The sequence below is a fragment of the Carcharhinus amblyrhynchos genome, chromosome 18 (genome assembly GCF_965287045.1).
Source record: "Carcharhinus amblyrhynchos chromosome 18, sCarAmb.v2.hapA, whole genome shotgun sequence".
Taxonomy (NCBI): domain Eukaryota; kingdom Metazoa; phylum Chordata; class Chondrichthyes; order Carcharhiniformes; family Carcharhinidae; genus Carcharhinus; species Carcharhinus amblyrhynchos.
The window spans coordinates 51,333,675-51,342,631 of NC_137341.1; positions in this window are offsets into that span (position 1 = coordinate 51,333,675).

The window sequence follows — 8,957 nt, forward strand, 5'->3', positions numbered from 1 at the left end:
AGGAGCAGCTACTGAGAGTCCTTGATAAATATGTACCTGTCAGGCAGGGAGAAAGTGGTTGAGCAAGGGAACCGTGGTGTACTAAGGAAGTTGAATCTCTGGTGAAGAGATGTCAAGATGAGACGTGAAGGCTCAGTTAGGACACTGGAGAGTTACAAATTAGCCAGGAAGGAGCTAAAGAGAGAGTTAAGAGCTAGAAGAGGACATGAGAAGACTTTGGCAGGTAGGGTCAAGGAGAACCCTAAAGCTTTCTATAGGTATGTCAAGAATAAAAGATTGGTTAGGGCAAGCTTAGGGCCAGTCAGGGACAGGAGTGGGAAGTTGTGTGCAGAGCCTGAAGAGATAGGAAAGGCACGAAATGAATATTTTTCGTCAGTATTCATACATGAAAAAGTCAATGTAGTCAAGGAGAATATTGAGATGCAAGCTTTTAGACTAGACGGGATTGAGGTACATAAGGAGGAGGTGTTAGCAATTCTTGAGAGTATGAAAATAGTTAAGTCCCCTGGGCCGGATGGGATTTATCCTAGGATTCTCTGGGAGGCTAGGGAGGAGATTGCAGAGCCTTTGGCTTTGATCTTTATGTCGTCATTGGCTACAGGTATAGTGCCGGAAGACTAGAAGATAGCAAATGTTGTCCCCTTGTTCAAGAAGGGGAGTCGAGACCATCCTGGGAATTATAGACCAGAGAGCCTTACTTCTGTTGTGGGCAAAGTTTTGGAAAGAATTATAAGAGATAGGATTTATAATCATCTAGAGAGAAATAAATTGATTAGGGATAGTCAACAAGGTTTTATGAAGGGTAGGTTGTGCCTTTGAAAAGGTGACCAAAGAGGTGGATAGGGGTAAGGCAGTTGACATGGTGTATATGGATTTTAGAAAAGCATTTGATAAGGTTCCCCGTGGTAGGCTACTGCAGAAAATGCAGACGCATGGGATTGAGGGTGATTTAGCAGTTTGGATCAGGAATTGGCTAGCTGATAGAAGACAGAGGGTGTTGGTTGATGAGAAATATTCAACCTGGAGTTCAGTTACAAGTGGTGTGCCTCAGGGATCTGTTTTGGGGCCACTGCTGTTTGTCATTTTTATAAATAACCTAGATGAGGGTTTAGAAAGATGGATTAGTAAATTTGCTGATGACGCCAAAGTTGGAGGAGTTGTAGACAGTGAGGATGGATGTTACAGTTTGCAGAGGGACATAGATAAGCTGCAGAGCTGGGCTGAGAGGTGGCAAATGGAGTTTAATGCAGAAAAGTGTGAGGTGATTCACTTTGGTAAGAGTAACAGTACAGAGTATAGGGCTAATGGAAGGACTCTTAGTAGTGTCGATGAGCAGAGAGATCTTGGTGTGCACGTGCATAGATCCCCGAAAGTTGGCACCCAGGTTGATAAGGTTGTTAAGAAGGCGTACAGTGTGTTAGCTTTTATTGGTAGAGGGATTGAATTTTGGAGCTGTGAGATCATGTTGCAACTGTACAAAATTCTGGTGCGGCCGCACTTGGAGTATTGCGTACAGTTCTGGTCGCTGCATTTTGAGAAAGATGTGGAAGCATTGGAAAGGGTGCACAGGAGGTTTACCAGGATGTTGCCTGGTATGGTGGGAAGGTCTTATGAGGAAAGGCTGAGGGACTTGAGGTTATTTTCGTTAGAGAGAAGAAGGTTAAGAGGTGACCTAATTGAGGCATACAAGATGATCAGAGGGCTAGATAGGGTAGACATTGAGAGCCTTTTTCCTTGGATAGTGATGGCTAATACGAGGGAACATAGCTTTAAATTGAGGGGTAGTAATTATAGGACAGATGTCAGAGGTAGGTTCTTTACTCAGAGGGTAGTAAGGGTGTGGAATGCCCGGCCTGCAGCAGTTGTGGATTCGCCAACTTTAAGGGCGTTCAAATGGTCAGTGAATAGGCATATGGATAACATTGGGTTAGTTTAGGTTAGAGGATCATTAGATTCGTTCCACTGGTCGGCGCAACATCGAGGGCCGAAGGGCCTGTACTGCGCTGTAATGTTCTATGTTCTATCTGTCTCCTTTCCAATTGCATTCTCTTATAAAACAGGAACTGTTCTGCTATAATAAGTGGCTTTGAGGCATAGCGATTCCTTAGTGCTTCACACAGCTAATGCTAAGGTATGTTCTGTGTGTTTCTCTGGTTGTATGAGGTTTCTGAACATCATGAATGTTTTAGTCCCTATAGTGCTTAAGAACACTGCTACTGCTAGTTCATCCTCTATCTTATTTATCTTTAAATAAAGAATTGAAACGCTCCTTTATAGCATCCAGCTCTCCATATCTTCAATGAAAGGCCCCATTACCCTGAATTGGCCCATGATTTCCTGGTTCTTTTGCTGGAAGTTTTTTCTGCCTTTGTGTTCTATAATTGCTTTTCCTGCACTTTTGCTGCTCTTTGCGCACTTCTCACTGCTAATCCTTCACCAATTGCACTCTCCTACTCTTCCCATTGATTGTTGTTTGAGCCTCTCTGTGACTGCTTTCCTCCTGATGGTCTCAATGTCAGCTTCCCGGTGAATACTTTTGCGACGTCAAATGCAGTTCAAGTCCCCTCGCAATTTTCCTCTTGACGCATAAGCCTGTTCCCTTGAATCTACCTCAGTAGGGGTGAGTGACTGCCTATGCGGAGTCTGCACATTTTGATTTGATTTATTATTGTCACATGTATTAACATACAACGAAAAGTATTGTTTTTTGCATGCTATACAGACAAAACCTACCATTCATAAAGAAGGAAATGAGAGAGTGCAAAATGTAGTGTTATCCACTTTGGTAGAAATAATAGTAGGAGGGATTATTATTTAAAGGGCGAAAAGCTGCAGCATGCTACAGTGCAGAGGGACCTGGGGGTTCTTGTGCACGAATTGCAAAAACCCAGTCTGCAGGTGCAGCAGGTGATCAAGAAGGCGAATGGAATGTTGGCCTTTATAGCGAGGGGGATAGAATATAAAAGCAAGGAAGTCTTGCTGCAACTATACAGGCACTGGTGAGAACATAAGAACATAAGAAATAGGAGCAGGAGTAGGCCATCCAGCCTTTCGAGCCTGCCCCGCCATTCAATAAGATCATGGCTGATCTGTCGCTGCTCAGTTCCACTTTCCCGCCCTCTCCCCATAACCCTTAATCCCCTCTCCTATCAAAAACCCATCAACCCGCGTCTTAAAAATATTTAGCGAGGCAGCCTCCACCACTTCAACGGGCAGAGAATTCCAGAGATTCACCACCCTTTGAGTGAAGAAGTTCCTCCTCAACTCCGTTCTAAACCGCCCCCCTTTTATCTTGAGGCTGTGCCCCCTAGTCCTATTGTCTTTTTTGAGCGGGAAGAGTCTTTCCACCTCTATCCTATCCATCCCATTCATCATCTTATACGTCTCAATGAGATCTCCTCTCATTCTTCTAAACTCTAACGAGTACAAGCTCAGTTTATTCAGCCTCTCCTCATAGCTCAACCCCCTCAACTCCGGTATCAGCCTAGTAAACCTCCTCTGCACTCCCTCCAAGGCCAAAATATCTTTGCGCAGGTGCGGCGCCCAAAAATGCACACAGTACTCCAGTTGCGGCCTCACCAATGCCCTATACAGCTGCAGCAAGACCTCCCTACTTTTATATTCAATCCCCCTCGCTATGAAGGCCAGCATCCCATTCGCCTTTCTGACCACCTGCTGCACCTGCAATCTGGGTTTTTGCGACTCATGGTGAGGCCGCAACTGGAGTACTGTGTGCAGTTTTGGTCGCTGCATTTGCAAAAGGATATATTGGCCTTGGAGGGAGTGCAGAGAAAGTTCACTAGGCTGATACTGGAGATGAGGGGGTTAGTCTATGAGGAGAGATTGAATAGACTGGGTCTGTACTCGTTGGAGTTTAGAAGGCTGAGGGGGGATCTTATAGAGACATATAAGATAATGAACGGGCTAGATAGGGTAGAGATAGAGAGATTCTTCCCGCTTAGAAAGGATAGCAAAACTAGAGGGCACAGCCTCGAAATAAGACGGGGGGGGGGGTGCAGTTTAGATCAGAGTTGAGGAGGAACTTCTTCACTCAAAGGGTGGTGAGTCTCTGGAATTCTCTGCCCATTGAAGTGGTGGAGGCTACCTCGCTGGATATATTTAAGTCACGGGTAGATAGGTTTCTGATGACAAGGGGATTAAGGGTTATGGGGAGAAAGCGGGACAGATCAGCCATGATCTTGTTGAATGGCAGGGCAGGCTCAAAGGGCTAGATGGCCTACTCCTGCTCCTATTTCTTATGTTCTTACAGTCATAGCTACGATGTAGAGAAAGATCAACTTAACGCAAGGTAAGTCCATTCAAAATTCTGACAGAAGCAGGGAAGAAGCTGTTCTTGAGTCAGTTGGTACGTGATCTCAGACTTTTATATCTTTATCCCAAAGGAAGAAGGTGGAAGAGAGAATGTCACAGCTGTGTGGGGTCCTTAATTATGCTGCTGCTTTGCCGAAGCAGCAGGAAGTGCAGACAGAATCAATGGATGGAAGGCTGGTTTGCATAATAGATTGGGCTAAATTCATGATGTTTTGTAGTTCCTCGCGGTCTTGGGCAGAGCAGGAGCCACACCAAGCTGTAATACAACCAGAAAGAATGCTTTCCATGGTGCACCTGTAAAAGTTGGTGAGAGTCGTTGCGGACATGCCAAATTTCCTGAGTCTTCTGAGAAAGTAGAGGCATTGGTGGGCTTTCTTAACTGTAGTGTTGGCATGGGGGGACCAGGACAGGTTGTTAGTGATCTGGACACCTAAAAACCTGAAGCTCATAACCCTTTCTACTTCGTCCCCATTCATGTAGACAAAGGGATGTTCTCCTTTAAGCTTCCTGAAGTTGGTGACAATCTCCTTTGTTTTGTCGACATTGAGGGAGAGGTTATTGTTGCCACACCAGTCACCAGATTCTCTATCTCATTCCTGTACTCTCCCCGTGTCTCATTCCCCTTGTGCCTGCGTGGGTTTCCTCCGGGTGCTCCGGTTTCCTTCCATAGTCCGAAAGACGTGCTGGTTAAATGCATTGGCCATGTTAAATTTGCCCTCAGTGTACTCGAGCAGGCGCTGGAGCGTGGCAACTAGAGGATTTTCACAGTAACTACATTGCAACGTTCATGTAGGTCTATTTGTAACTAAGAAATAAACTCAACAATTCCTGCCATTTTTGGAGTCCAGGAAGCCCAAAATCCTCTCTCTCCTGAAAATTGGTGGTGAACTGCAGTCTGTGGGTCATGACTCCACCCCCATTGCTAGTTGTTATATATGTGGTCTGCTATTGAGACTAATAATAGCAAGAAGTCAGTAGTAGTACCACAAAGTCAGTGGTAGTAATTCACTAGAATACTTTGTTAACACATCTTAATCCTAGCAGTCAACACAAAACTAACCAAGCAAGCTCCACCCAGGCTGGAATCTGAGTCCTTGATCACTTGACCCATTCTCTTAAATGAGCATGACCCAAAAAATACATAACATCACTCACCCACACATCCTCCCACTCACCCTCTCACTTACCCACCACTTTCTAATTGACCTATCCATTAACCCATTCATTCACTCACTAAATCCATTGAAAGCATTTTTGAGAGCTTTCAGCATATACTTGATGATGTAAAAAATGGGTGTGTCCTCTGTGCTCCTGTTCTTTGCCAGTCTGTTTCATGGATGACTCTGTTACACAGGTGGCAAAGTGGCACAGTGGTTAACACTGCTGCCTCACAGCGCCAGGGGCCCAGATTCAATTCCAGCCTCAGGCCATTGTCTGTGTAAAGTTTGCTCGTTCCTCCCATTTCTGCATGGGTTTCCTCCAAGTGCTCCGACTTCCTCACACAGTACAAAGATGTTGATTGGCCATGCTAAATTGTCAGTTAGTGTCAGGGGGACGAGTAGGGTAAATGCATGGGGTGACAGGGATAGGGCCTGGGTGGGATTGTAGTCAGATAAGACTTGATGGGCAGAATGGCCTGCTTCTGCATTGTTGGGATTCTATAGAGTCAATGGAATATCCCTATTGTAGCTGGACCAGAAAGTCCTGGTTCCAAGGATGCAAAAAGGTCAGGACTCAGCAATCTCTGCAGTGAACAATTGTCCAATTATCACTGATTGGAGAGTCTGGACCACTTTTTCCAGCTGTGAATATTATTATCTTGCCTGTTAAAACATTTTGGGAGCTCCTGAGGGGTAAAGGCTCCATGTAAATGCAAGTTCTTTATTTAATTTCCTTCTTTCATTGCATAGTTTGCACTGCAACACTTCATCAGTCTTAGCTCAATATCCCTTGATACACCAATGCAAAAATCTATTAATCTCAATCTTGAAATCTCCAATGGACCGGATATGCACAGCCTTTTGTGTGAGAAAATTTAAGATATTTAATACCCTTTGGATTGACCAGGGAGGTCAAAAGTTCGACAACTGGAGGTGCTGTATTTAACTATTAGGGAGAGCGGAGGACAAAATCATCAGGGTGCCTGCTGCCTGATCAGTGTATCGTGAACCTTTTTGGAAATGCGTGGATGTGAGACAAGGACAGAATAATGCTCAGCTGTAATCACCACAGCCAACTAACATGTCAACATTCATTGTTAAGCTTGTACATAAACAATCACCTGAGCGAGGTGCTGGAGCACTGATGACACTTATGTAACCATACCCCAGCATGAGTCATTGTCTTCAGAAGAGAAGTAGTAAAATTAGGACAAAAGGCGTAATGTTTCTATTAGATTGCTGCAATGAAATAAAAAATTTCAGATTTTTTAAAAAATGCAACAGGTTTAACTCCAAGCTCATTGCAATATCCTGGTAACTGACAGAAGCCTGTCCATTAAAATAATCTTTAATTAAAATAAACAAGTATTATTGAATTTACAAAATGCACAATATTAAGAATCAGATCAAATTTTAACTGCTTTTCTTTATACTGAAATTCTATTGTTTTCACAAATGCCTCCTGATGAGCTTTTAAAAATCCTGCATAACATTTCTCACAAGCTGTCCTCACTCCCTCTCCCTCATCCTCCAGCACAACTCTCACAAAGTCATGGGACCAGTATATTCTTTCATCTTTAAGCTCACAGTTTTACAATGTCAAGGCACTGTGATATTTTACCAGTGTTGCTGCCGCAGAACAAGCCAGAATTAGAAACATTTTTGTTGATAATTTGGAGAAATCTATAAATTGAAACATTGAATTCACATGAAATCATTAATTTTGATATAGGTTTGAGTTACTGAAGAATTTTTCTCCAGCCAATGACTTTAATATACAAATAAAACCTAACCTAATTAAATGTTGAATTCCTAGGTGGTTATAACAAATACTCCAAAGGGTAACTCCCACAATTACTTTCATTCAGTTGATGTGGTTAAGGTGGTTTAAAACTGCTTCACTTCACAGATGAAAGGAAAAACAAATGCTAAATCAGACAGAGAGAGATTTGAATGGGTGAACGAAATCGGTGCTGTGTAGGTTTTTTAAAAAAGGGATTTCAGTGAATAGGAACTTGACAAACCTTGGCTCTTCCACAAGTGATGGGGCCCAGAACAGTTAAGGATGAGGGAGGGGCACAGCTTGGGAGAAGATTCTGGAGTCAGAAAAACACAATGTTTGTGACAACTTAAGGCTGAAGGAGATTGCAGAGGTAGAATAAGGCAAGGCCATAAGAGAAAAAGAGATGAGACTTTAAACTTAATTTAGGTTAATTTGGGTGTGTCCTCTGTGCTCCTGTTCTTTGCCAGTCAGTTTCATGGATGGCTCTGTTACAACTGGGTGACGGACTTGGTGTGGGACAGGACATATTCTATATGGCTTGGGATATGGAATTTATAGGAATGGAAGGTGGGAAACCAGCAAGAAGGCTGTTTGAGTTTTTAAGGCTGACAATGGTGAAAAGATTTACCAAAGGATTTAGCAAACGAATAGCTGAGGTAAACAATATGACAGAGGCAGAGGTCTGCAGCCATTGTGATGAAAATTGAATGGGGTCCGATGTTTAGCTCAGTGTTAAAGTGAATGTCAAGGATGAAAACTGTTTGGTTCAACTGAAGACCATGATTGGTGAAGCAACTGGAAACAGTAACAAAGAAGCTGGATTTGTTTGGGGCTTGGAAGGCAATGACTTTCCCAGTGTTGAATTAGAACACATGACTTATCCAGTAGTTGGTGTTGACAAGAGGTCTGTGAGCACAAAGGTGGTTGGAAGATCAATGGAAGTGATGGAGATGTAGCATTGGCTCATTTCAGCACACATATCAAATTGAAGTCATACCTGCAGAGGATGTTAATGTCCACTTGGCACAATCACCGAGGATGCAATCATGACTGGAATATTTTAAGAACTGGCCACTGACTTTAAAGAAAATTGCCCATAAGATCTAGAAAGATCTAGATCTCTGTACTTCATGGTAGCACAGAGCTTGAATATTGCTGAAAAATACAATACACATTCATACACGGGAACCCAGTCTCTTCAAACAAAGGAATATGCTCAAGCCCTGTGACTTGTTTGAATTATCCATTGGCTCGAGGAGCCTGTAGTTCTCGTTGTTTTCTCTATGCCAATGACTTAGCTAATTAGAGTTGACTTGCCAACCAATTAGCACCCTTTTCTTATTTGAAATTTGGCTTTCTTGTGTTTGTCCTGATAAGTACAAGATAAAAAGCAACATCTCTATTTTCAGCATTTTTCAGTTAAGTTTCTTTGCATTTCAGTATACTTTTCAGGTAATTCACAGTCGACCTTTCCTGGTAACTTGGGGACGCTGCAATTCCTGCCGCTGGTAATAAGCATTCCTGTCAATGGAGTTTGTATCTTGCTTCCATTTTGGTCAAAATTATAAGCAAAAATCCAGAACTTATACTTTTAGCACCCTTGGAATGCAGTCTTGCTTTTTGAGAAGCAAGTTTGATCGTCTAAAGTATTATTTGCACGATGGGCATTAGTAACATTAACA